Consider the following 24,314-nt stretch of genomic DNA (forward strand, 5'->3'; position numbering starts at 1 on the left):
AGAAGGGAGGGGACCCTCCCAAACACCCCCCCATGTTACCAAACCTGAAGTGAGTTCGCTCACCCGTTGCGCAGCAAGCCAATCTCTGACACCGGAGGTGGCGGAAGAAAGGAGGCATTTTATTTTTGCACAGCACTGAGCAAGGAGAGAGGGCAGCTAACGCTGAAAGCCCAAACTCCCCGAAAAGCTAAAAGGAAGGGTTTTTATTTGGGGTTTTAGGTAGGGGAGGGGAGCATATGGCCTTGCTGGTCGGAGCTTTCCCACCAGCCTGTCTTTGGCCTTGAGACACTTGCAGAGAGAAAGGAGCCCGTGACCTTGCTGGTCAGCAGCTTTCCCACCGGCCCGTATCTCTTTGTGGGGAGGAGATAGTCCAGGTGCTTGTCCTTGACGGAGTCTGTCTCCATGGAGGATAGTGGATTCTGGAGCCAGGAAGCCAGAGAGTAAACAGGGAATGAGTGTTTTGGTTTTAACCCCATATATGCTGGGTATAATGTGGGGAAACTGATATCAGGGTCGGTATCACCCACTCTTGAGGTCCCGAATCTGGAAGAATTTCCCAGAAACGCATTCCCAGTTAGCTCCGTGGTCCAGGACAGGTCGAGCGGCATCTGGGTTCTCCCTGCTGGAAAGGGGGCCGCACAGCCCGCCCGGCTCCTCGCAGCCCCGCTTCACTAGCCTCGCTGCCTGGTCAGGCTGCGCAGCGGAAGAAAGACGTCTCAGGCCACCAGAAAATCCACATTGTGTCTCCAAACTGTAAAGCAGTGACAGGCTTTGTTGGCCTCCTGAGGTCCCCAGGAGCGGAAATCACCCACATCTTCCAGTAAAATGCCAGTGTCCTAATGAAGCTCTCCAAGGCGAGGGGTCCAGCCCAGCCTCCCGCCCCGGAGCAGCCTCTTTCCTGGGTTGGGGCTGGGAGGCTCCGGAGGCGCCGCGTTCAGCTCTGACCCTGAGGATGCTGGAGAGGAGGAAATTCTCACCTCCCTGAGTCCAGTTTGACCTCCACATGGAGCCTGCAGGATCATGCCGGGGGCCCTGTCTGCCTTCCTGTCTCCTGTCCCCACCCTTCTAGGTCGGGCTAAGGCTTCTTCTGGGTTTTTTTGTTTGTTTTTTTAAGTTTTTATTTTATTTTTTATTTTCTTTTATTTTTTTGAGGAAGATTAGTCCTGAGCTAACATCTGTCACCAATCCTCCTCTTTTTTTGCTGAGGAAGACTGGCCCTGAGCTAACATCCGTGCCCATCTTCCTCTACTTTATATGTGGGACGCCTACCACAGCATGGCTTGATGAGCGGTGCCACATCGGCACCCAGGATCCGAACCGGTGAATCCCGGGCCGCCAAGAAGCAGAACGTGTGCACTTAACCGCTGTGTCACCAGGCTGGCCCCTTCTTCTGGTTTTTGATTTTTTTTTTTTCTACAACTGCTCCTGTCCTGGAGTTTAGAAGGAAGGGGCTGGTGCGGGATAAAATGGAGAACTGCACCAGGAGTCCGGCCCAGGGTGGAGCAGCTCGTCCCCTCCCCTCCGGAGGATGCAAACATTAGCGTGAACTTCAAGTGAGATTTTTCAGAAAGTGAAAATGTCAGAGTGAAAATAGCCGCGCTGCCGAGTCTCACCTCCCACCTCTGCCTCGTGGAGCCCATCCCCCAGCCCCGGAGGCGCGGGGGGGATGGTAGGGAGAGGAGAAGGCTGGGTCCTCGAAGCAGTCGGGCTCCTCACCGGATGGCCCAGTGAGGAAGAACGGACGGGGCTGGGCTGGGCTGGGCTGGGCAGGATGAAGAGCTCTGTGGCAGCAAGGGCTCCTGGCAGGACGACTGTCAGCTCAGCTCAAGAGAGGTCCCAAGTGGTGAGGCCCAAGGCCCTGCTCTCCACCCTGTTTGGGCCAGTGGATCTGGATAACCGTGCAACAAACTGCAACAGAGTATGACTGAGGGAAGGGGAGCTGGCTTGGGGGTAAAACGTGGCTCAGGAACAAGGAACATAAAACATTGTAGAGTTTGTATTCAACAGTAAGTGTTAATTGAGTCAAGAGGATTGTGCAGCTACTAAAAAGCCTATGTGAACTTAGGTTGCATTAATGGAAGTATGAGGTTCAAAAGAGGGGAGGGGATTGTCTTCTCCTACTCCCATCAGAATAAACCTGGCAGAGTGTGTCCAGGTCTGACCCCTGCCACTTTCCCTATCACAAAAGGGAGACTGGACTGTCTATAACCCATCAGTCAGTCAAATACAGGCAGATGAAGATGTGCACACACAAGTCCTGATGAATATTCGAATTGTCTGTTCTCTAACTTAACCCCGAACCACCACCCTACTCTTTCCTGACAGTCATCCTTTTCTGCCCCGAGCTCAGTGTGGCTCTAGCTTTGGGACGTACCAGCCCAGGGGGGAGGGAGGTGAAGAAGACCCCATCCGCCACAGCCTGGAGCAACTCAGACGAGAGTGACGGGCAGGCAAGGGGCGCAAACCTGCCCAGTGGAGACGCAAAGGGCCCGAGGCTGCCCTGTCCAGGGACCAGCCGAGGACGGGGGGCGAGGCGTGTGATTAGGGTCTGCGGGCAGCTGCAGGTCCGTCGGCACAACCTGACTGTGGCCTCAGGAGACAACACGAGCTCCACGGTAGGAGAGAGAAAGGACGCATGGGAGCAACAGGAAGTTTCCTGAGAGTCTGAGCTGTCCCCAGAGGGGGCCACCCAGGAAATCACCCCCTCACGGGAGCCGTTCGCAGCACAGGACGGATGTCCACGGGGGCCAAAAGTGGGGAGCGAGGGCTGGACTTGACCTGCCTCGTTCCAGATTCTTGGACCCGTTCATGAAGCCATCAGCTCACAGGGACCTTGGGCAACCCCCCTGCCCACCCGGGCCTGTCTCCCAGGTGGTGCAGCGAAGGCGTCCCTTCCGCCTCCCAGAGTGTGCAAGCCATCCTGGCCCAGAGGCTGCCGGGAGCCCCTCTGGAGGATTCTGAGCCCTGTGATGAACAGGCAGTGTGTGCACGCGTGGAGCATGAATGAGTGTGTGCACGCGGGGACGAGGGCACAGGCCCAGGCTGCCCATGCCTGGCCCAGCTGTGTGACTTGGGGCAGGTCTCTTCACTCCTCTGTGCTTTACCACCTGCAAAACCGAGATACCAATCATGGCTACCTGGAGAGGGGTTTGAGGGCTGAATGAGGGTGTACGCAGGAAGCGCTGAGGACCGTGCCCAGCACTCAGGGCGTGCTGGAGAAACATGAGCTATGATCCTGATTACATGACCATCCGACCTGCCCCCCCTACGGGTCTCACTCCGCACCCAATGCTCCCTGGAGCCCAAGAGAATTCTGGGAGGCAGGCTGGGGGTCCTGCTTCATAAGGAGGGAAATTGAGGCACAGAGTTGGACTTGCTGATCTCTAAGATCTCCTGTGAGCCCTGATTTAAATGCCGCCTCCTCCAGGAAGCCCATGATGGTCACCCCCTGTAGGTCACTCTGTCCTCTGAAACCCCACAGTGCTGTGTGAACCTTCTTATGGCACAGGCCACTTCCTCCCTGACACCCAGTCACCTGGGCTCACCTCTGACCTCCCCTTCTGGATGCTAAGTTGCTTGAGGGCAGGTGGGTTCCATGGCTCATTCATTTCTGCTTCCCTTCAGTGGCGAGTGGATGGACAGGTAGGTGGACAGATAGACACACAGAAACGAGCAGCCTCCCAGGGGCATCTGTGTCTTCAAACAGATCCCCGGAGCCCAGAAGAGGTCTTTTCCAACCCCACGGAATGCAGTGCTGGTGGCTGGACCGCAGCATCCCTGCGCAGAGGGTGAGATGTTGGGGCCGGGGAGAAAGAGCGGTCCCAGTGCCAAACGCCTGGAGAGGGTCCTCCTCGGCCTCTGCTCCCCATCCCAACTCAGCATCTTCTCACGCCCCGCTGCCACTCACCTCCCAGCGAGGCCCCTCTGCTCTGACACCATTTACGAGACCCCTGCCGATGAGGAAGGGGTGTGGCCTGTCCGGGGCTCCACCTTGCCGCTGGGAGGACCAAAGCCCAGGACTTCTGGGCCCGGCTGGGCTCTCCCCACCGCCCATCACCACCCCTCCCGGTCCTCCAGGCCATCCTGAGTCTTGCATCACCAACAACCTGTTGATTCACAGGTGAGACCCTCCCTCAGCCCCGGCCTTCCCCAAAGACCCCTTCCGTCCCTCCCCTCCCTCCCCTCCCTCTCCCCTCTCCTCCCCCCTCCCCTCTCCCCTCCCCTGCCCTCCCCTCCCCCCCTGCCCCTCCCCCCAGCCATCTCTGCAAAGCCACTACCTCACTTTTTTGGGATCCGAGGTTCCTTCCACCTGCAGTTTCCTGCCGATACGAAACGTCTTCCAAGATGTGGGGAAGACGGGTTGGCTCAAATGGCTGTTCATTAGAGGAAGATTAATGGGGCCGCTGATCCCATTAATGTGGTATTGACCCTTCTCTTGAGCCAAACAGCTCAACCTCCGGCTCAGAGCGGGACTTACTCAGAACTCGGGTCCCGCTGGCGGGCAGAGCAAACTCCACTGGCTCCGCCCCACCGGCACCTCCTTGGGGGTCACGGAGGAGCCCCTCTCCCATCCATGGGGTGGGGGCCGCCCCTCTTGCCAGCAATAGAACAGCTCGCACTGACTGAGCGCTCCCGGTGCGCTGGGCGCTCTGCCCATCCCGCTCAGACACGGCTTCACCGAACCCCATTAGCCCCATTTTACAGAGAGGAACACTGAGGTTTAGAAAAGTTAAACAACTTCCACGAGACCATACCGAACGCTGTAAATCCAGGACTCAAACCCAAAAACTAATAATAATAAGAGCGGACGTTGGCATCGTGCCCGCTGAACGCCCAGCGTTGCTCTTGATGGCACTGACGGGAAGAAATAGCACACAAGGCTCATGTGTGAGCAGTTTTCTAGCAGCCGCAGTAAAGAGAGTAAAAGGAAACAGGCGAAATTCATTTTAATAATATAGTTATATAACCCAATTATGCAAAATATTATCATTTCAACATGTAATCAATATAGAAACTTATTACAGCTACTTGACTGTTTTTTGTACTCAGCCTTCTAGGTCTGGTGCTCATTTTCCTCTTACAGCATCTCCGCTTGGATTAACCCACGTCAGGTGCTCAGCGGCCACCCGGAGCAAGTGGCTGCCTGTGACGCAGGTCCAGAGACTGCATCCAGGTCCCGGTTCCTTCATTTCATCTTTGTTATCATCCCACGAGGTGGCTGTAAGTATGACTATCATCATCCCATTTTAAATACGAAACCCCTGAGACTCAGAGAGGTGAGTTGATTGGCCTAAGGCCACACAGCAGCGAAGTGGCAGGCCCGGGATTGGAGCCCAGCAGGGCCTGTGCTGTCACCCGCTCTGCTGCACTGTGACATCCCATCAGCAGGGAGGGGCAGCCCCCCTCACCGGAAGCCTGCGGGGCTGGAGGAGGGGCTGCAGCTCCCAGAGCATCTCCTTGCTCTAGGGCGCCAGGCCCTGCGGGACCTTGAGGACACAGGGCATCGCTGCTGTCCCTGCAGAGCCCCAGAGAGAGCGTCCACGCTAAGGTCGTGAATTACAAGGACAGTCGCTGCCACCCCTCACAGGGGGCTTATAGTGGTTGCAGCCAGTGCAATGCACTTCACACCGGTTATTTCAGGGACTCCTCACGGCAACACTGTGAGGGGCGTTGGTTACTCCCATTAAAGCCCAAGGACACTGAGGCTCAGAGAGGTTAAGTAACTCATCCAGAGTCACACAGCCGTTCAGTAGCGCCAGGAGTAGAACCCGTGGCTGTGAGACTCTAAAGCCCAGACATTGCTCCTTTAATGGCTAAGCATCCCCGGGGACAGATCGGGGAGCATCCCAGAAACTAACCCCACTCTTCCGGGCTCCGAGCCCAGCTTTTCACCTGGATAGTGACACTTCATGGCCCTTCTAGAACCTTCTGTAGAGGCCGCGCTCATCTCCATTACCTTCTGTCACAGCCCTTGTTCCTCACAGCTGTTGCTGACCCACCTCCATGTCCCGTCCCCTATGCCTGAAATTCTCCACTTTGTCCACTGCCTAAAGCCCCACACTACCCCCTGGGTTGAGAAGTCCCCTTTCTCAAATAAAACAGAGCACACGCCCCTGAAAGAAGCTATGAGGCCAACGCTCCTCCGCGAGGCCTCCTTTGTCCAATCCTGGTCCCTCCCAGGGGCCTGTGCACAGGAATTGAAAGTTTCATACGGAAGGAAAGGAAGAATTAACTTCAGTCGGAGTCGGATGGGCCCAGAGAGATCATCCAGTCCAGCCCCTTCATTTCACATGAAGGGAAGCTGAGTCACAGAGCAGGGGGTGACCCAAGATGACCCTGTGCACTGGAGGGCGGGCGCTCGGGTCTGACTCCCGCCGTGGTCCTTGCCCCGCGCATGCGCCCTCTGAGGACGGGCGATGCGTGTTGATGGCCAGAGGGATACAGCGCCCTGCCCGCAGACCCTCCGTCTAGGTAGAGGCCCCAGCGCGCAAAGGTCTTGCAAAGAACGTGCCCTCAACTGAGGCCCAGAAAGATGAGCTGCCACACAGCGGGGCTGTCCCTAACCCAGAGCCTGGGCCCCTGCCACCGCCCCAGATTAACACTAAGGACTCCCAGCCCAGTGCTCCCTCCACGACCGCATGCTGCTTCAATCAGGCTGACTTCCCACCACCCTGGTGTAAGCTCGCTTATTGATGCCAGCTGCCTCCTCAGCCCCCGCTGAGCCGGGCCGGGCGGCGCAGCCAGCCCACTCCACATAATTTGGTGCTAATTAGGAACGAGTGGGAACCAGCAGTGTATTTAATTCCCAACCCAGGCACAGGCTCTGGGAAGCCAAGCTTCAACTAGCTGAACTGCCTCCCTGAAGCTTCTCCAGCCAGCCCTTTCCTTAGCACCCAGCCCACCACCCACCTCCTCGCCCCCCTCGGGCTCTGGGGGAGCTGGGTGGGAATTAGACGTGGCCTCTGCCCTGGAGGGGCTCCCAGCCCTGGGGTAGCTGCCAGCCCGTGTTTCCCCAACTCCGATGCCCGTGTGTAGAATGGGGAGAAGGGTGGGTGGCACCTTGCAGCGTTGTACAGAGCCATTCCTTCATTCATTCCACCGACTCTTGATCGACTCAGTGCCAGCCGTGACTCTGGACCCTGAGGACACAGGAAAGTCATGCCCTGCCCTCAGGAGCCATCTCTCTGATGGGAGAGATGGACGGCAGACGGTAAAGCCATCAATAAAAAGGATGATTTCGGATACGATGAAAGTAAGGCAGTGTAGGGAGTCAGAGAGGGCCTGGAGGGCGTGGTCAGGAAATACGCGTCCTGATTGTCTTCACTGCTCGTACATTATTTGTTCATCTGGGTCTTGAAAGCCGCGTGGGAGTTCGTTCAGCAGATAAGCACAAGGGACGAAGATTCCGAAGGGTTTCAGGAAGGGCTTGGGTTCCTGCAGCTGGTGTTCCAGAGGGCTGCAGTGGGCATCAGATACACAGGGGCCCAACAAGGCCGGAGCCGGAGTGGGGGGCAGGGGGGCGTTGTGGCCCCAAAGGGCTTTGGGTTCAATGCTCAGGAACCGGAAACTTATCCCGTGGGCATCGGGGAGCCATCAAAGAGACCTCGACAAGGGAGTCAAATGCCAAGAATGATGTTTCCGAAGGTCCGTCTGGCTGCAGCACGCTGGGCTGGGGTGGGAGGGAGGCTCCCCACAGAGGCAGTCGACACTCAGAGGCTGTGACACAATCCCACGGAGATGCTGTGACCGGGGGCTGCTGTGGACAGAGAGGGACAGCGAGGGGAGGTGCGCGGGAGGCAGCTGAGAACAGGGCTGGGTGACTGATGGCTCATGGGAGGGGAGCAATGGCTTGAAGACTATGAATGACAGTGTCCTCCCGCAAACTGCATGGGGTGCAGCCCACCGTGCCGACACCCCTGGCCCTTGGAAGGTGGCTTTAGAAGCCGTTGGGAAGACGCCGGCGCCCCCGTGGGACACAGGGCCTCCCAAGTCTCCAGCAAGCCGTGGCTTCCGGGCCTCCAGGCCCTGTGTGCACTCCCTCTGCCTGAGTGCCCCTTTTCGACTGGCCCCAGCTCAGTAACGACTCCTCTGAGAAGCCTTCCCTGATTCCCCTGCAGAGTTAGCTGCTCCCTCTCTGAGTTTCATCCCCCAGGGCGGGGCCTGATCCCTTTCTTGGTTTGTCTCCCTGAATACTCCACAAACTGCCCCAGGGCAGGAGTCCCGCTCCTTTGTCATTGTCCTGGTGCCCGTACAGTGCCCACCACTCACAGGGCACTCCGGACACAGTTCCCGAATGAACAGGCGAAGGAGGGTGGGGCCACCTGCCAAGACACGAATCCAGGGGGAGAAGGCAGTGAGTCAACCGGGGATCTTCGAGGTTTGAGGAGCCGGACACACTCACGTGGATGCACAAGGCAGCTGGGCATGAGGATCACAGGCTCGGGGAGGTGACCTGCCAGCTCACCTGGACCCTTGCCCCTGCCTGGCCTCACCCTCATGCCAGCCCTGATCAGCCAGAGGTCTCCTCTGCCATGGTGGTCCAGGAGCTGCTCTGGAAAAAGGGCGGAGGAACATGCTGGAATCGGCATTGCCCATCTCTCCCCTTGGAGAAGCTCCTCTGGTGGCCACGTGGGATTCACTTTCCATAAATACATGAGGTTCTGGGTTAACCGCACCTTCGTCTACCATGGAGGGATGTGGAGGGTCCTCCTTCCTCTCTGTTCGTGCCAGAGCAAAAGGGAGAGCAGACCCATTACCAGCAACCCACCCTCCACCACTCTTGGGGGAAGAAGAGATGACATTTTCCCTTTCCATTGGAAATACTTAAAAGTCCCAAGAATAGATTTATAGGAATATTTTAACCTTTTCTTTGATCCTTGAAATGTCATTGTTCTGTGGGCTGAATCGCCAAATGTGACCTTTTCCAGTATCCACGGGCGGGGGAACCCCTGCTGCCTCTTTGAGGGAGCTTCAGAGTCATCTTCCTGCAGCTTCCTCGGCGCCCGCCCCCACCCTGAGGCTCTGAGCCAGGGAGACGATGGGCGAGCGGCAGAGGCCAGCAGGGGCCAGCCCGGAGGGCCAAGCAGCTTGCTCCTTCCGGATCAAATAAGGGCGTGTGGGTCCTTTGCTGGTTAGCTCACTCTGTGACCTTGAGTTGGGCATTTTCTCTCTTGGGCCTCAGCTTCCTGTAAAATGGGAAAGATTGTGGTCCCTACGTCAAAGAGTTGTTGCAAAGACTAAATAAGAATGCATGTTGGACTAGTCAGTTCCTGCAGAACGATGCTGAGAAACATACGACCCCAAGATTCAGTGACTGATGACAACGAGCGTTTATTCTTGGACACACAGGTCTGCAGGGGGACTAAGGTTCAGTCTGGTCTGGGTTCGGCTGGGTGGACCTGCTTCATTGTGGGTTGGGCTCGGGTCTACACTGTGTGTGTTCATGCTAAGACCCAACTTAAGGCGCTTGCCCTTCTCCTGGTGGAGCCACGCAGCGCAGGGGGACAGGTGGAAATGCACAATGCCTCTTAAGTCCTCGGCTTGGAACTGGACCACGGCCACTTCCACCCTCCTTCTGCTGGCCAAACCAAATCACGTGACCAGGCCCGCCATGATGGGGGGGGAGGGGAAGGCACTGCCTTCAGGGAGCAGGGAGAGGATATTTGCCGGACGATAGTCCAACTGACCACAGCATTCGGAGCCCCGGCACTGTGCCTGGCATGTGCTAGAAACTCAGAATATTGATTCCCTTTCATAACACATGGCATCATTATTCCATTTGACATCTCAGATTAATTCATTATAATTCATTATAATAGCGTGAGTCTCTTTGGCTAAGAGTGCATACCTTAATGTCCAACGTAAGTGGGTGGTGAAGTGTTACATACGAGCAAATTCTCTAGGCAACAAAGATGTACATCTTTAAGCTTTTTTTTTATTTTAATTATCTTGATGGAAATGTTTCTAGAGGATGTTTCATACATTCCCATCTTCCTAAACGGAGACAATCAAGCACCATTTAATCCATAAGATTGATGGACTGGGACCATCGAGACGCTCAGCCTCTTTGCCCCTATGCTGAGTGATGCATGGGGAAGGAGGGTTCTTTCCCTCCTGACATCTTCAACAGTGGCCTTCTGACATCAGCCTCGATGGGTCAGCTTCTCATCACCACAAATGAAGGACCGGGCTATACCCACCACACGTCCTGAGTCTTCGGGGCCCTCCCTGAAGTCTTTGCTGATGGCAGCACCAGGGAAAACATGGTTGTAATAGACTGTCACAGTGGCTCTAGTCAGAGGAGGGCTTCTGAAGATTTAAGCTTAATGAGAAGTTGCAGAACTTCGAAAGTGGTTAAACTACTCCTTGCATTGAAGAGGGCATCCTACCCAGCAGCCTGGGGTCCGTATGAATGTCAGGAAGTGGATGAGCAATGGGATAACACTCTAGAACCTGCGCATCTCCCCCCATCCCTTTGTTCCAAGCTCTCACCCCACTTTCTCTGCATCTTTGGACTTCCTCTCTCTCTCCGTTCTTCTCATTCTCCTTCTCTGTGGACTGTTATTGTCCCCTTTGACTCTCATCCTACTTCCTCTCGTCCTCCCCCTCTCCTTCTCCTACTGGCTACGATGCGGAGGGGAGGGGGTGTGAATGATCGTTGCTCAAGCGTATTCCAAAAATCATTTCATCTCTTCAAGCGTCACTATGCTGCTGCTTCATCTCGAAATTTTCGGTTTCTGAAAACCCAAATGGCCACAAAATCCTACAAAATTAAGTCATGTTATGCTTCTGTGAAGGCTCGGATTCTTCTTCGGGAAATCGGTGGCTCTCGGTTGAAACACCCACCCCGCGGGAGGCGAGGCCTCTGTGTGACGTCCTGTCCGGGGCTCCGGGCTCGGGGCCGGGTCGGCCCTCGTGGAGCTGTCCCGGGTGCTGAAATGGCGTCTGGTTCAGCCCGTGACTCGGGCGCCCTGTTCCTTTGCTCGCGAGCTCCACCCCAACACCGGCACGTTGGGTTTTTTCTGCCTGTGTGTTCTGAGCGGGATGCCTGATCAGCGAGTCCCACGGCCTCCTCATTATAGCCAATGACAGATGCCCGTCTGCTCGGCTGGCCAGGATTTTCTGGAAAGCGTTTAGGCCAAGAACACATCATAACAGTTGTCTGTGAAAATAACCTACAGGCTATGACAATGAACCTTTTTCTGCTAGGTCCCAGATTGGCTACACCAGACGGCTAATTGCTAACTGTGAGCACTCCCTCCAGGACCTGGCTTCAAGCCAAGATAAATAGGTTCTAGCCAGTGCTCACCGCTTACTGGTCATGGCAAATGGGGCAGCTGCCTCCTCCTGTCTGGGCCTCCTTTCCCATCCATGCAACACAGTCTCTAAGAGTCCAACCAACTCAGACATTCTGGGATTTCATGATTATGTGGCCCAGGAGGTGACAAAAGAGGGGTGGAGGAGAAAGAGCCCCCAGCAAGGAGTCAGGAGTCCTGGTTCCCAGCTCTGCCACTATAAGCTGTGTCACCCTAGTCCAGACCCTTAACCTCCCTGAGCCTCATCTATAAAACTGGAATGAAACCACTGTCTTTCCCATCTCCTGGTGTCATGGGGAGGCTCAGGTGAGATGGAGAAGCACCTGGTAAGGTAGGGAGAGCCACGTGGCTCTGGGGATGGTCTATGACAAGAGAGCATCAAACAGCTACACCCTTTAGAGGCAACAGGTTTCAGCAGCCCTGGGAAGGTCTCTTTCCCTTCCTCATCCATGGCTTCCCAGCCTGAAGGAGCGGGGAGCCAGGGTGGTATCAGTCTCCACGGCTGATCAAACACCCCAGGTGCCAGGTCCATTCATTCCTTCATTCATTAGATAATTACTGAAAGCTTCTTTGGGTTGAGCAGGGAGTCAGAGGCAGACATGGTGCCTCCCCTCATGGCCTGGAGCGGGTGGTTAGCACGTAAGCACTTCGCCAGTGCTGGGGCATGGCGAGCGCTCGTTAATACGCTGTAATAGGAGAGGATGCCCTGGTTACTGAGGGAGTGCATGGGAGGGGGACATGGGGACCACAGTGGGATATCAGAGATAATTAGAAATGAGCCAGACGAAGACTGGAGGGAGAGTATTCTAGGCAAGGAGGGCAGGATGAGCCAATGGCTGGGGCAGGTGGCAGGGATGGAGGAGGACACCTCGCCCCAGGTAATTCCTGCCCCTCTGCCACCCCAGCCCCCGGAGCCCAGTCTTGTGTCTCAGCAGGAATATTAGCTGAGGTCACAGAGGGAGGGTAGGATGGCTTTCTGCTGCCACCTGTCCCATGTTGTCCAGGGCTGCTGGGCACTAAGGTGGTCCAGGGGGCAGGAGGGAGGTTAACCGAGGCCTCACACAGGAAGGGGCTTAACCCCATACTGTGAAAATCTATCTTCATCTTCATCATCATCATCACTGTCACCACCATTACTATTTATTGAGCACTTCCATAGGCCAGGAGCTTTGTAGCATCCTTACCATCCTTACGTCTGTGAAGTAGGGATGCTCAGATCCACTGTACAGATGAGGAAACTGAGGCTCAGAGAGCTTGCATGGTTTGCTCAAGGACACACAGCAAGCCAGTGCTAGGCCTAGAGTCAGATTATAGTTAGGCTTTCATGACAGCTGACCTTCACGGAGCACCGACTACGGCCCTGCAACGCACTTCAGATGCATTCGCCCACTTCTTCATCCCACAGCGCCATGAGGTAGGCGCTATTCCTGGCCCTACGTTGTGGTTGAAGAAGCTGAGTCCAAAGAAGGTAAGTAACTAGCCAAGGTCACGCAGTGAGGCCATTCCAGCATCAAGATTCTCACCCAGGGCTGACCACCCTCCCCATGCTGGTAACTCCCACACGATTGGCCCCCTTTCCTTTAACAAGAGGGGGCAGCGACAGGCGCTTGCTCCGCCCCCCCACCCCCCCATGCTGGCCTCTGCTCATTCGGGCCCAGAGTGACAGGCAGCCCCGGGGTACCATGATGGCAGAGAGCGCACCTCGGGCAGGGTGAGGAGCCGTGGCCAGGATGACCTTGGAGTCCCAGTGCTCCACCAGCCAGTAAATATCCCCACACTGAGTGTTTCAGCTCTTCCAGAAAAAACTGCATCAGACGGCTCCCATCTCTCAGGCTGAAAGCACTGCTGGGCAGATTTATTTCTCTGAGAGGTCAGCCAGCCACTGTATTTCACCATCGGGCCAACAGGCGCCCTCATTCTCTGGAATTATATTTCTATCAAATATTCATTTGTCTGGTTTATGGGCTACTGAAAACCTGGGCCCGCTGGCTCCTACCAGCCACGCGCTCGCCTGGCTGCGCCAGTGCCGACCGTCCACTCTTTGCTCACAGCCTGTTGTGTGGCAGGATGGCCACCCCTGATTGTTCCCCCACAGGAAAGGCAGGGTCCCTTGAGCCCTCCCTTGGGTCTGTTCCTTCGCCAGGCCAACCCAGTGCCTAAGCCTGGCAGCCACAGCCGTGGGAGAAAGTTACTATGTCCCCAAAGCCGAGGGGCCTGCAGCAGAGTCTGCTGGTGCCCCACCCAGAGGTGTCGGCTGCTCAGCCCTGCGCCCTTCTCTGAAGGATTGTCCTGGGCTCACGGGAGCTGCCGTGCTCAGAGATGGCTGGGTGCTTACCTCTCCCCACCCAGGGGCAGCCCATAGCCAATGACCGGCTGATGTGGACGTCTAACTGGGATGCCCTCTTGCCACTGGGTGGGGCGGGCTCTGTAGGACAATTCCTCGTGAAGAAGAGCTCTCCAATAAACTGCATGCGTGAACATCCCCATCTCAGGCTCTCATTCTAGGAACCCATCCAAGACAGCGCCTGAAGCCAGGTGGCTCCTTCCTCTCCAACCTGGAGCTGATCTGGAAAGCTTTTCACTCAGCTGCAGAAAAATGGGAGGACTCTCCTTAAAGCCCTGGGGAGACTCTGCCCCTCAAGTCCACCAGGGGCAGCAAGACAGACAGCCCCCTGCCCATTTTCAGACAAGGAAACAAAGGGGGGGGTCTTAGATGTGGGGTCAGGAATGGCACCTGGGAAATAAACACAAAGAGAATGTTAATCCAGATCATTTTCTTCAGTCTCCAGTCATTGGAGGTCCACCACCCTCAGAAGTGTTGTGTCTGCGAACCGCCCACGTAATTATTTACTTAATATGTTTCTTTACATTCCCTTTCTCTAATGCAGATCTAAAAGGAAGCTTTTCACTCTCCTGCGTGGGAAAACCAGAATCACTGTCCGCAAATACAACATAACTGTAAAATGAATACAGTAACAGCAAGAGGATGGCATGTAAGCCACGGAGGGTGGCCTGGGAAGTCTGGGGCCTGAGCTCCACTGTTTTTGTTCAAATGGGAAATAGACAACTGCTAGATGGGCGTTAAAGACACACTAGCCCTCACCAGAGACTTTCTCCTGCCTTGATCAGGATTGAAAACGATGACTCAATACTCAAAAGATAGTGACCTTCTCACTCACAATTCAGTGAGCCTTGATGTCAGCCTGGGAAGCTGCACTTTGAGAAACGCCCATCCCAAGGATCTGGTGTACAACGGTCTGGGTCTAACTTACGCGCCCGCAGTCCACAGCCCGCTGAGGCCAGTGCCTCCCCCTGGAGCACAGCCACGTGCCTCCCCCATCCTCATGTCCTCCCGCATCCAGTAGGCGCTCAGGAATGCTTGTGGAACAAGAGCGAGCGAGCCTCAGGGTGGGAGGTGGAGGGAGGGGGGAGGCAACCATTGAACAGCCTGGCGTCTGATTCGAATGTGTGGATTTCTGGTACAGCAAAGACTGATTTCTATTTATTTCTTTTTTTTGAGAAAGTGAAGTGGGCTTTCTTTGTGTTTGAATGGAAAGCACGTACCCTCAGCACCCTATTGTGGAAAAAATCAGGCTTGATTGTAAAAACAATTGTGCCAGATTTAAAGCAGGGATTAAAATCGGGGCACATGAAGTGGGGTCGTTAATACATCAGGCTTTTTCTTCCCGTCAGGAGGAAGCTATTCTGGTCTGCCCTCTGCTTGCATTCCCTGGGCTGGGGAGGCCGAGCGGGGGAAGGGGGCGGGGCCTCAGCGAGCAGATGGGGTCTCTGAAACCCAGGATGCAGCATCCTGAGCACAATGACACGTTTATAGACAAAGGCTCACAAATTTATACATTTTAAATCACCTCCAGTTATGGATTTAGCAAATCTCTCTTTAAAACGAATGCATAAAATTGAATTCTCGTGGAAACAGGGTTGACCGGCATAGATCCCACCCTCCCCCCAACTTTGTCCCGTTTTTTCTTCTCCATCCAATCATGCAGGCTGCACCAGTCCCAGCTCCAATTCTCCAGCATCCAGTATCTCCCATAATTCTTGTGCCGGCCCTCTGAGGTTGACTTCATCGTCCCCATTTTACAGGGGCACAGAGAGGGTAGATCGGCTGCCCAAGGTCACAGAGCAAGGAAGTAGTGGAGACAGGATTTGAACCCAGATGTAATTCCAAAGCCCGAATTCCTAAGATGACGTCCCACTGCCTCCTAGGAAGTTGCTCTGGGAGAGAAGGCGAGACCTTCGGGGACCCGGGAATGGGGAAGAAAGTAGACCGAGGGGAAAGGGGGACCAAGAAAATTAACGTTTTAGGGACTGTCTTATGTCCTTGGCCAGTCCTAAGTGCTGGGAACTTTGAAGTAACATGGAGTTCTTGTCCCCTCGAGACCCTGGGGCCATCTTCAGAAAGCCTGGGACTGGGTTCTGAGCTCAGGGGGCCACGTGTTAGATTCACAGAGGGGGGACCCGCCCTCAGAAGGAAGGAAAGAAAGGGAGAGGCAGAAATGAAGAATGGGGGCGTATTAAAAAGGCGTTGGAGTCCACCTGAAAGAGCGCCCAATGAGCCAAGTCGGAAGACGTTGAGCAAAAAGATAAACCACAACAGTATTGAATTCTAACCCAAAGAAGAAAACATAGACCCACGAGTCCAGACAGATACAAATAAATCGGGGGAAAGATACCACTCTTCCTTAGCGAAGAATTCCAAGTAACAAATGTGGAAGGAACGAGGGAAGTGGGGAGCCACGGTAATAATCGTTGCAGACGAGAGCCGTCGATGGATGCTAAAATTAGTGGGCAAAGGTTTAAGCAGAAACAAGATATGTGCGTAGTCTCAAAGTATCTCATCCCAAATAGTGAGTAATTATAAAGGAAAAAATAATTGGTTTATAGTGCAGAATCCTAGCAGACACCACCTTTACCCTGCGATGAGGGTTCATGTCCTTGGTTATGTGGCACTAACACACACAACACCACGTGCCCTCCATACGACGCCCATCCTTATGGGGTGTCCGTTCAATAAGGCTTAACCTCAGTATAATCGTGAGAAAACACCAGACAAACCCAAACTGAAGAATATTGCACAGAACAACTGCCCAGGACCCTTCAAAAGAGTCAAGGTCATAAAGGACAAGGAGGAAATGTCACAAATTGGAAAAGGCTAAGGAGACATAAAAGCTAAATGCGATGCGGCCTCCTGGACGGGATCCTGAACCAGAGAAAGGACATTAGTGGAAAAACTGGTCAAAACCAAACGCGATCTGAAATTTAGGTAATAACACGGTAACGAGATGAATCTCTTCACTGTGATGAACGTTCTAGGATTATGTGAGGTCATTTTAAGGAGCAGCTGGATGAAGAGTATATGGGAACTCTTTGTACCAGTTTTGCCACTCTTCTGTAAGACTAAAACTATCTCAAAAAACGTTTTTAATGATGTGGTAGGTCAGTAATGGTCCCCCAGAACATCACCACGTCCTGGTCCCCAGAGCCTGTGACCATTACATTATATGACAAAAACAAAAAGACTTTGTGACTATGAATTAAGGATCCTGACATGAGGAAAGTATTCTAGATTATCCGGGTGGGTCCTCAGTGCAGCCACGTGTATCCTTATAAGAGGGAGGCAGAGGGAGATTTGACACAGACGGAAGAGGAGGAGACCACGGTGGCAGGATCGGAGCGATGCAGCCACAAGCCAAGAAAGCCAGGCAGCCCCCAGAAGCCAGAAGAGGCGATGGACAGACTCTCTCCGAGCACAGCCCAGCCAAAACCTTGATTTCTGCCAATAATACTGACTTTGGGCCTCTGGCCTCCAAAGCCACAAGAGGATACATTTGTATGATTTAAAACACCAAGTTCATGGTCATTTGTTACAGCAGCCATAAAAAGCTAATACAAATGGCAAAAAAAAAAATTGATGGGGTTGACCTGGGCAGCCCCCAAGGCTCCTGCCAGCTGTGACATACTTTTTTTTTTCTTTTTTGGTGAGGAAGATTGGCCTTGAGCTAACCTCTGTTGCCAATTCCTCTTTTTTTTTTCTTTCTCCTCAAAGCCCCAGTACATAGTTGGGGACCCTAGTCGTAAGTCATTCTACTTCTTCTATGTGGGACGCCACCACAGCATGGCTTGATGAGCCATGTGTAGGTCCACACCCAGGATCAGAACGGGCGAACCCCGGGCCGTAACCACTCAGCCACAGGGCTGGCCCCCAGCTATGACATTCTTGATGCTTCCATTCTGCCTGGTGGGACTGCACGACCCCTGGCCCCTGAGAGAGCCCCCGTGCGCCTGCCCCAGAGCCTGCTGGGAGCTGCCAATGTGATGCGACTGTGCAGCCTGCGTTTCTCTTTCTCGGCTGGCTGGCTCAATAACGCCTCCGCCTCCTCCCTAACATCCCTTGGATCTGTCCAGCCTGAGGTCAAAGGGCACAGCAGCCATGCTCTAATTACTCTCCTAAAGATGGAACAGCTCAGCTGTCCCCCAGCTGAGGACCCTGTGAGGCCAGCCCCAAAATAACAGCGACAGTAAAGACAGCTGTCTTCTATTGAGAGCCTATTATATGGCAGGCTCATGGCAGAGCATTTTGCATGCATCCACTCCCTTAGTCCCCATAACCACCTCATGGGGGGCTCAGAGAGGTTATGAGGCTTGCTCAAGGTCACACAGCTATCCAGCAGTTGACTCAGAGTTCCAGCCCAGGCGTCTGTGACTCAGAAAGCCCATGTCCCCAATAACCACGTCACACTGTGCATCCACTGTCTGCTACCCCCACCTCCTCCTCTGTGTCCTCTCCCTGGCAAATCCCAGCGACAGAGAGAAATCCAAAGTTGCCCTTCCTGGGCCCCCAACTGCAAAGCGTCCAGAGGCTGCCTTCGAGAACACAGTGATTTATAGGTGAGAAAAGTCTTCAGCCTTGAAACCAGCTGAGGGAGCTCATAGAGCTTTTCCTGCCTCACGGGCATATTATGAGCACCACTCTTCACCCCCCGGCCCTCAGCAAGGGCTGGCAACTTCCGGTGTCACCGCCGCAGCCTGCGGTGAGGGGGGTTGGGGCAGACTTGGGGCTCCAGGGTGAGCAGAGAATGGCCACAGTGGGTCTGGGAATTAAGACACACAGCTCCTTTATGGGGAGACAGAGAGGCCACTCCAGCATCTCTGGCCAGCCCAGGAGCCTTAGGCCCCAGGAGAACGCAGCTCCCCCAGGGCCCAGACTCTAAGGCATTTTCTAGAGCCTTTGACCCTGTTTTCACCAGGGGCTTGAATCCCCACCCAAAAGTGAAGTTTCTCTCTGGCTGGGGTCACAAACTCAAATGCCTGCCAGGCCAGGCGGGTAAACTGGGCCTGGGGTGGTATGACAAGGAATGGTGGGGACCGTGGCAAGGAAGAAACACACGTACCCTCTGAAGTTTTTCGTATTTTTAAATTCAAAGCCTAAGCGAACAAAATAAATCATGACCCGCTGGTTCCCGGCATCCTGAGGATGGTGGGTCTTTCTTAGCCTCCTTCCAGTCACTCACTCTCCATTCTCCGGCCTCTTTCCAGGCCCCCACTGTGCCCACCACCTGGACCACTTTTCCTTGTCCCTCTCCCCATGCTACTCCTTCTTAGAGGCTCAACTCAAGTCAAGCTCTGCCTCCTCCAGGGAGCCCTCCCTGACTGCCCAGCCCTCAGGGATTTCCCCTCCCACGCCGCCTGCCACCCCTTGCCACCCAAGACCCACGCTCGTGCATCATCACAGGGTGTGTTGGGGTGCATCTGACCTGTGGGGAACTTGTCTTCACAGCTGTACCTCAAGCACCTGGAGGGTGGGGTCTGGGCCTTGTACCTCAGGTCATCAAATTCCAGACCTAGAAGAAGGCCCTCAGGTCCCACCGAATGCCCTGGCTTTACAACCAGCGGGACAGGGCTGCTGAGGGTCTGTGTGCCCAGGCGGAGCCAGGCACCTTCCCACCCATCCGGCTTGTTCCCCAGGACACGGAGGCTCGGCTGAAGCAGGTCAAAGCTGGGAACCACCAGGAGCTCCCCAAAAAGAGACTAATTGTATTAGCTCTGCTCGCATGCCACTTCCTTCATGTTCAGCACTCATACAATCCTCGTATCAATTCTAGGAGGAAGGTACCTCCATTGTCCCTATCTTACAGATGGGCCACAGCACAGAGAAGTAAAGAGGCTTGGCCAAGGTCACACAGCTGGTAAGCGCTGGAGAGTAATTCCTTCACGTTCAAGGCAGAGCTGGGAGGGACGCCCAGAGTCTGTGCTCCCCACCCCCATCCTTCCTAGATTCTGCTCACCTGTTCCCAGGTGTTGCTAAGCCCTGTCTGACTTGGCCGCCCCCTCTCTGGTGGCCAAAGTATCTTGGGCTTCCCCCTCCACAACACCTGCCTCGGGGCAATTGTCCCTAAGCACAGGGACCTCCCAACTACCAGGAGAGCCCCTGGAGGGAGGGAGCAGGTCGTGGCCGCACCCACATGCCAGCGGCCAGCCCAGGGCCTGGCACAGTGATCATTTCGTGGAATAAACAGAAGTCTAAGTGACTGAAAGAAGGAATTAATAAAGGGTCCTTTTCTGGGGGGAGAAGCAGCCCACCCACGCCGCTCTCTGCCTTGGCGGCCCAGCGACTCCATTTCCACCCCTTAATAGGATGCCCAGCCCCAGCCTGCTCCACTCCAGGCCCAGACTCCTCCTCGGTGGGTCTCTGCAGCAGGGATTGCAAAGTCATATTGGATTAAGACCTGCTCCGGCTGTCACCTGCGGTGGAAAGCTCGCCCAGGAGGACTTCAGGATCTAATGGAGATTTGCTAATAAGATCTGAGTCGGTGAGCTTTGCATCCTATTATCACGGGGGAGTGCGGGCCTGTCCGCCTGCTGAAAATTGCAAACACAATAGAAAAGTCACTTATGAATATTAATGGGACTGGAAACAATGCCGGAAGAAATTGTTGATGCGACTGGGAAGCCAGGAGGGGGCCATGGGGCGGGGTGGCCCCCCTTCTCTCCTGCCCATGTCTGTCCCTCCAGAACTGCCTGGAAGGGAGAGGTCTGGGTGGCTGTCACCACTAGATTGAGAGTGATCAGTGTGATGATTCCAGAAGAGAGCCTTGAATCTGATTTGAGGGCCCGGACTCCCCTCCCAGATCCACGCGGGCCAGTCCAATGCCAGTTTGTTGGGGCGCCATGGTGAGGTGTTTGGGAAGGAACGTGGGCTCCCCTCTTCTCTTCCTGGGCTTCTCATGTGAGACAGCATCCCTCTAGGACTTTCTCCCGAAACCAACACTTGTCCAAGGCAGCTTCTGACGGGGAAGGCCATGGGCTCTGTAAGTCACGGGCCGACCAGCGTGCAGTCAACCAGGAGAACTCTCCGCCCGGCCCAGACGACCCTTAGTGAGCACTCCTGCCCCCCACCAGCAGTTCCAAACTGTGTTCCGGGGAATCCTGGGAGTCGAGAAAGGTCCTCGGGTGTCCCCTGGGACAGCAGGGAGGCCAAGGAGGCTGGGCATTGAATGGCCGATCCAAGATTGGAATTCAAATCTCCTGACCCTCCACACGTTCCCTGAGCCAAAGTTGAGCTCGAACCCGGGGACGCAAAGAGAGGAAGCCTTGACCCCTGCCTGCTGGTATTCACAGTCAGACGGGGCGGGCAGTCGTTCTCCTTACTCCCCCGCTGCAGCTGATCATGGCCGTGTATTTTTTTCCTCCTAGTCAATAAAGAAAAGGCACAGACCCCAACAGGAAAGCGGATAAGGGCCACGACCAGCGGGCGTGCAGGAGCGGAGCGAGCACGGGGGCGCAGCACGGGGCACGGGCTGGCCGTGCACGCCGAAGCCAGAGGCCGTTTGGTTCAGTGCCAGTTACAAAGCGCAGCCTTTCCTCCACCACTGGGCAATCAGTGGAGTGACGAACCCCTCGGAGCTCCAGTTTCCTCATCTGGAACCTGGCCGTAGAATACTTACCTCCTGGGGCTAGGAAATAAGCTAACGCATGCGCAGTGTGCAGACCACGCTGGCACACAGGAGGCACCCAATGCATCTCTGCTTCCTTCTGCTCTTCCTCCTGTGTGGGTGGAACCTGCCCGGCATCCATTCACCCCTCTTCTCTGGAGGGTCCTCTGCAGCTTTCAGGCTCTCTGAGCTACATGGGGCTGACCCCGCCCCTGGGGGGTGGGCCTGTGAGCCAGGTCTGGCCAATCAGAGGGCGGTATCGCCTGGCCACAGTGATTGGTTCAGGGATGGGAGTGTCCCCTGACCGGGCCAATCAGAACCAAAACGACTCAACTTTAGGACTGTGGCAGTCTTGCTCCTTCTGCGCAGGTTGGTGAGAGCGGCTGGCACACACCTGTCGCTGCAGGCAGCCAGCTTGCCCCCAGGTGGCAGGTGCATTGTAGAAGAAAGCCAAGCGGGGAGATGAATAAAAATAAGATTTCTGAAGGCATCATTTGAGCCTCTGAATACAGCTGTGCCTGAACCCAGAATTACCTCCTGGATTTCTTCTGTTACACAATCCAAAATATTTTTTCTTTACGCCAGTTGGGTTTCTGTCCCTTGCAACTGAATGGATTTTAACTAACCCATTCAGCTGCATGAGGCTGGAGCCATTGCCCAACTTGACCTTGAAACTAACAGACATCCCACTCCTGCCTTTCTCCCTTCTACCGCCTCCCCAGCTCCACGATCCAATAGCCTTGAAAAGCTCAGGATTTGGAAACCGCGGGCTCTACTTCCAAGATCCGTTCATCGTCCGGCCCCCAGTTCCAGCCTGGTGTTGGCTCCATCTCCTTCTCAGCCCTCAGCTGGAAGGCAGAGGTGCAGGCCCTCAGGTGCTGGGGAGGGAGGTCCCAGCACATCTCTGTGTGTGTGCAGCCTGAGAGAGTGTGGAAGCCACTCCTTCCTCCCCCGGCTCCCACAGCCTAGCATTGTGTGAGTGGGGACTCAGGGGTCAGACAAGGTCTGCAGACGGATGGCCCACAGCCAAACCCAAACTGTGACATAGTTAATTTGCCCAATCTGTGTTTAAACTCTTTTTCTTTCGAAAGTTTTTAGGCGAGAAATGCATCTTCCAGTTTGCCAAAGGCCCACAACTCCATTCTTTTCTACTCCCCTGAAGCTCCGCACATTTATATTATGTGGCTGGTTCCCAAAGCCCTTTGGGTCTGTGACCCCTGGGTGAGCCGGTCCAGCAGTCTTTCCCGCAGGGCCGTGCAGAGGGACTGGTGGATGTGGTCCATGGTTTCCAGTTTGCAGGGTTACAAGGCAGAAGCTGGGGAAAGGCCCATACTGATCCTTAATATTATTAAGCCCCCGGTGGGATAGATCACCTCTGTGGCCCCTTCCTGCTCTAAGACTCCACAGATCCGGGCTAGAAGCTTCCCAGACCCTCTGTCGGTCTGCCTGGTGCTGGTCTTTGAATCCCCCCTCAGACTCACCTGTCCTCTCACGGGCCATCGCGCCCTGCCCCGGGCCCAGGGAGGAACCTCTCCAGGCAGCGGGGGGGGCCTCTGCCTGCCTCTCTGCTGGTTTGCATTGTATTTGTGGGATAATTACTAATGGCACAGATCATTTTTATTAGCTGAGCTGTCTGCATTAAAATGATAGATTTTTTTTTATTAAAAACATCCGAGGGAGCTGCCATCACACTAGGAGAAGGATAATTTTCCGTTTAGTTTAAGAGCAGATGGTTACCGAAATGTTCGATGTAAATAAATTGAGACTCAGTCCAAGTAAACAGATCAGAACTTTCCTGGCAGGCCCCAAACTTTCTCCCCTCTCTGGCTCTCAGCCCCTCCTTCAGGCCCGAACCCAGCCCCACCCGACCAGTGAAGGAAATTCTCCCCCAAACACGTGGAAAGCCCAGCCCCCCAGGTATGCTGGACTGAACGATGAGCAATGGTCTGGGGGGTCCACGCCAGAGTCGAGTTGTTCAGAGGCTGGAGCTTAGAAGATCAAGAAGCAGGTGGAAAGAGGCACAAACGTAAGCTACCCAGAGCAGTGGTCAACATCCCTGGGTGCCAGCTCTGGAGAAAGCCCCTCCCTTCTTTGGGCCTCCCTTCTTTGGGCCTTCCCTCTCAACCATGAGGGCCTGGGGTCAGCCACGGCTCCCAAAATGGGCTGGGAGGGGAGGAAGGTTTCACCTGTCAAAAAAAAGTTTCGACAACCAAAGCGATTGGGAAACATCGAGATCAACAGGTTTCTTTACTGTAGGATTTCTCAGAACATTTACTGTGTTAACACGGATTGTATTTCTCCAAAGGGGGCAATAGTCAACAGTAGGTCCCAAACTCAACGTTCAGGGGGCCCTTTGTTCCAAGGGGCCGTCGCACAGTTTGGGAAACGGTGGACGTGAGGTTTTCCGAGGGCTGCTCAGCTCCGTTCTCTGCTCTGTGGACTCTGTGCCTCACGGAGTCGTTCCACAAGCATTCGTGGACTGCTGGCCTCATATATCCTGGTGGACATCCTGGTGGGTGACGGGCTGAGCATCCAGAGGTGCGCGGAATGCAGACGCTGTGAGTCTCCGACCCGCACACCCTCAGCCGCCCTAGAGGCTTCCTGTAGTGCCCACCCATATCCACCTGTTCCCACCTCACTCGGCCGGAATGCATTTTCCAATCGTGGGAGTGGATCCCCCCACGCGTGGGTGGGCCAGTGTTAACACCCCAGCAGCAACGCCAACCAACGAGGCATGGGAGTGGATGAATAGACACTCAGTTTCCCCGCCCTTTAGGGAGAAAATCAAAGGGTGTGCTCTACAACCTCTCAGAGGCTCCCCAGCAAGACTGAGCCCCAGCCGCCCAGGCCCCGCCAGGGAGCAGATCCCTCACTGACTCTGCTTCATTCCCACTTCACCCCCACCCCCACTCCCTCACGGTACCTTCTGGGATCACCTCCCAAATAAAATATTTGCACCAATTCCCCAAGGCTCTGCTTTTGGGGAAACCCAAACTAAAGCAGGCCCTCCTCTCCTGGAGCCCCCAGTCTGGTGGCAGAGGCCCCA

This window comes from Equus przewalskii, chromosome 11 (genome assembly GCF_037783145.1).
Source record: "Equus przewalskii isolate Varuska chromosome 11, EquPr2, whole genome shotgun sequence".
NCBI lineage: Eukaryota > Metazoa > Chordata > Mammalia > Perissodactyla > Equidae > Equus > Equus przewalskii.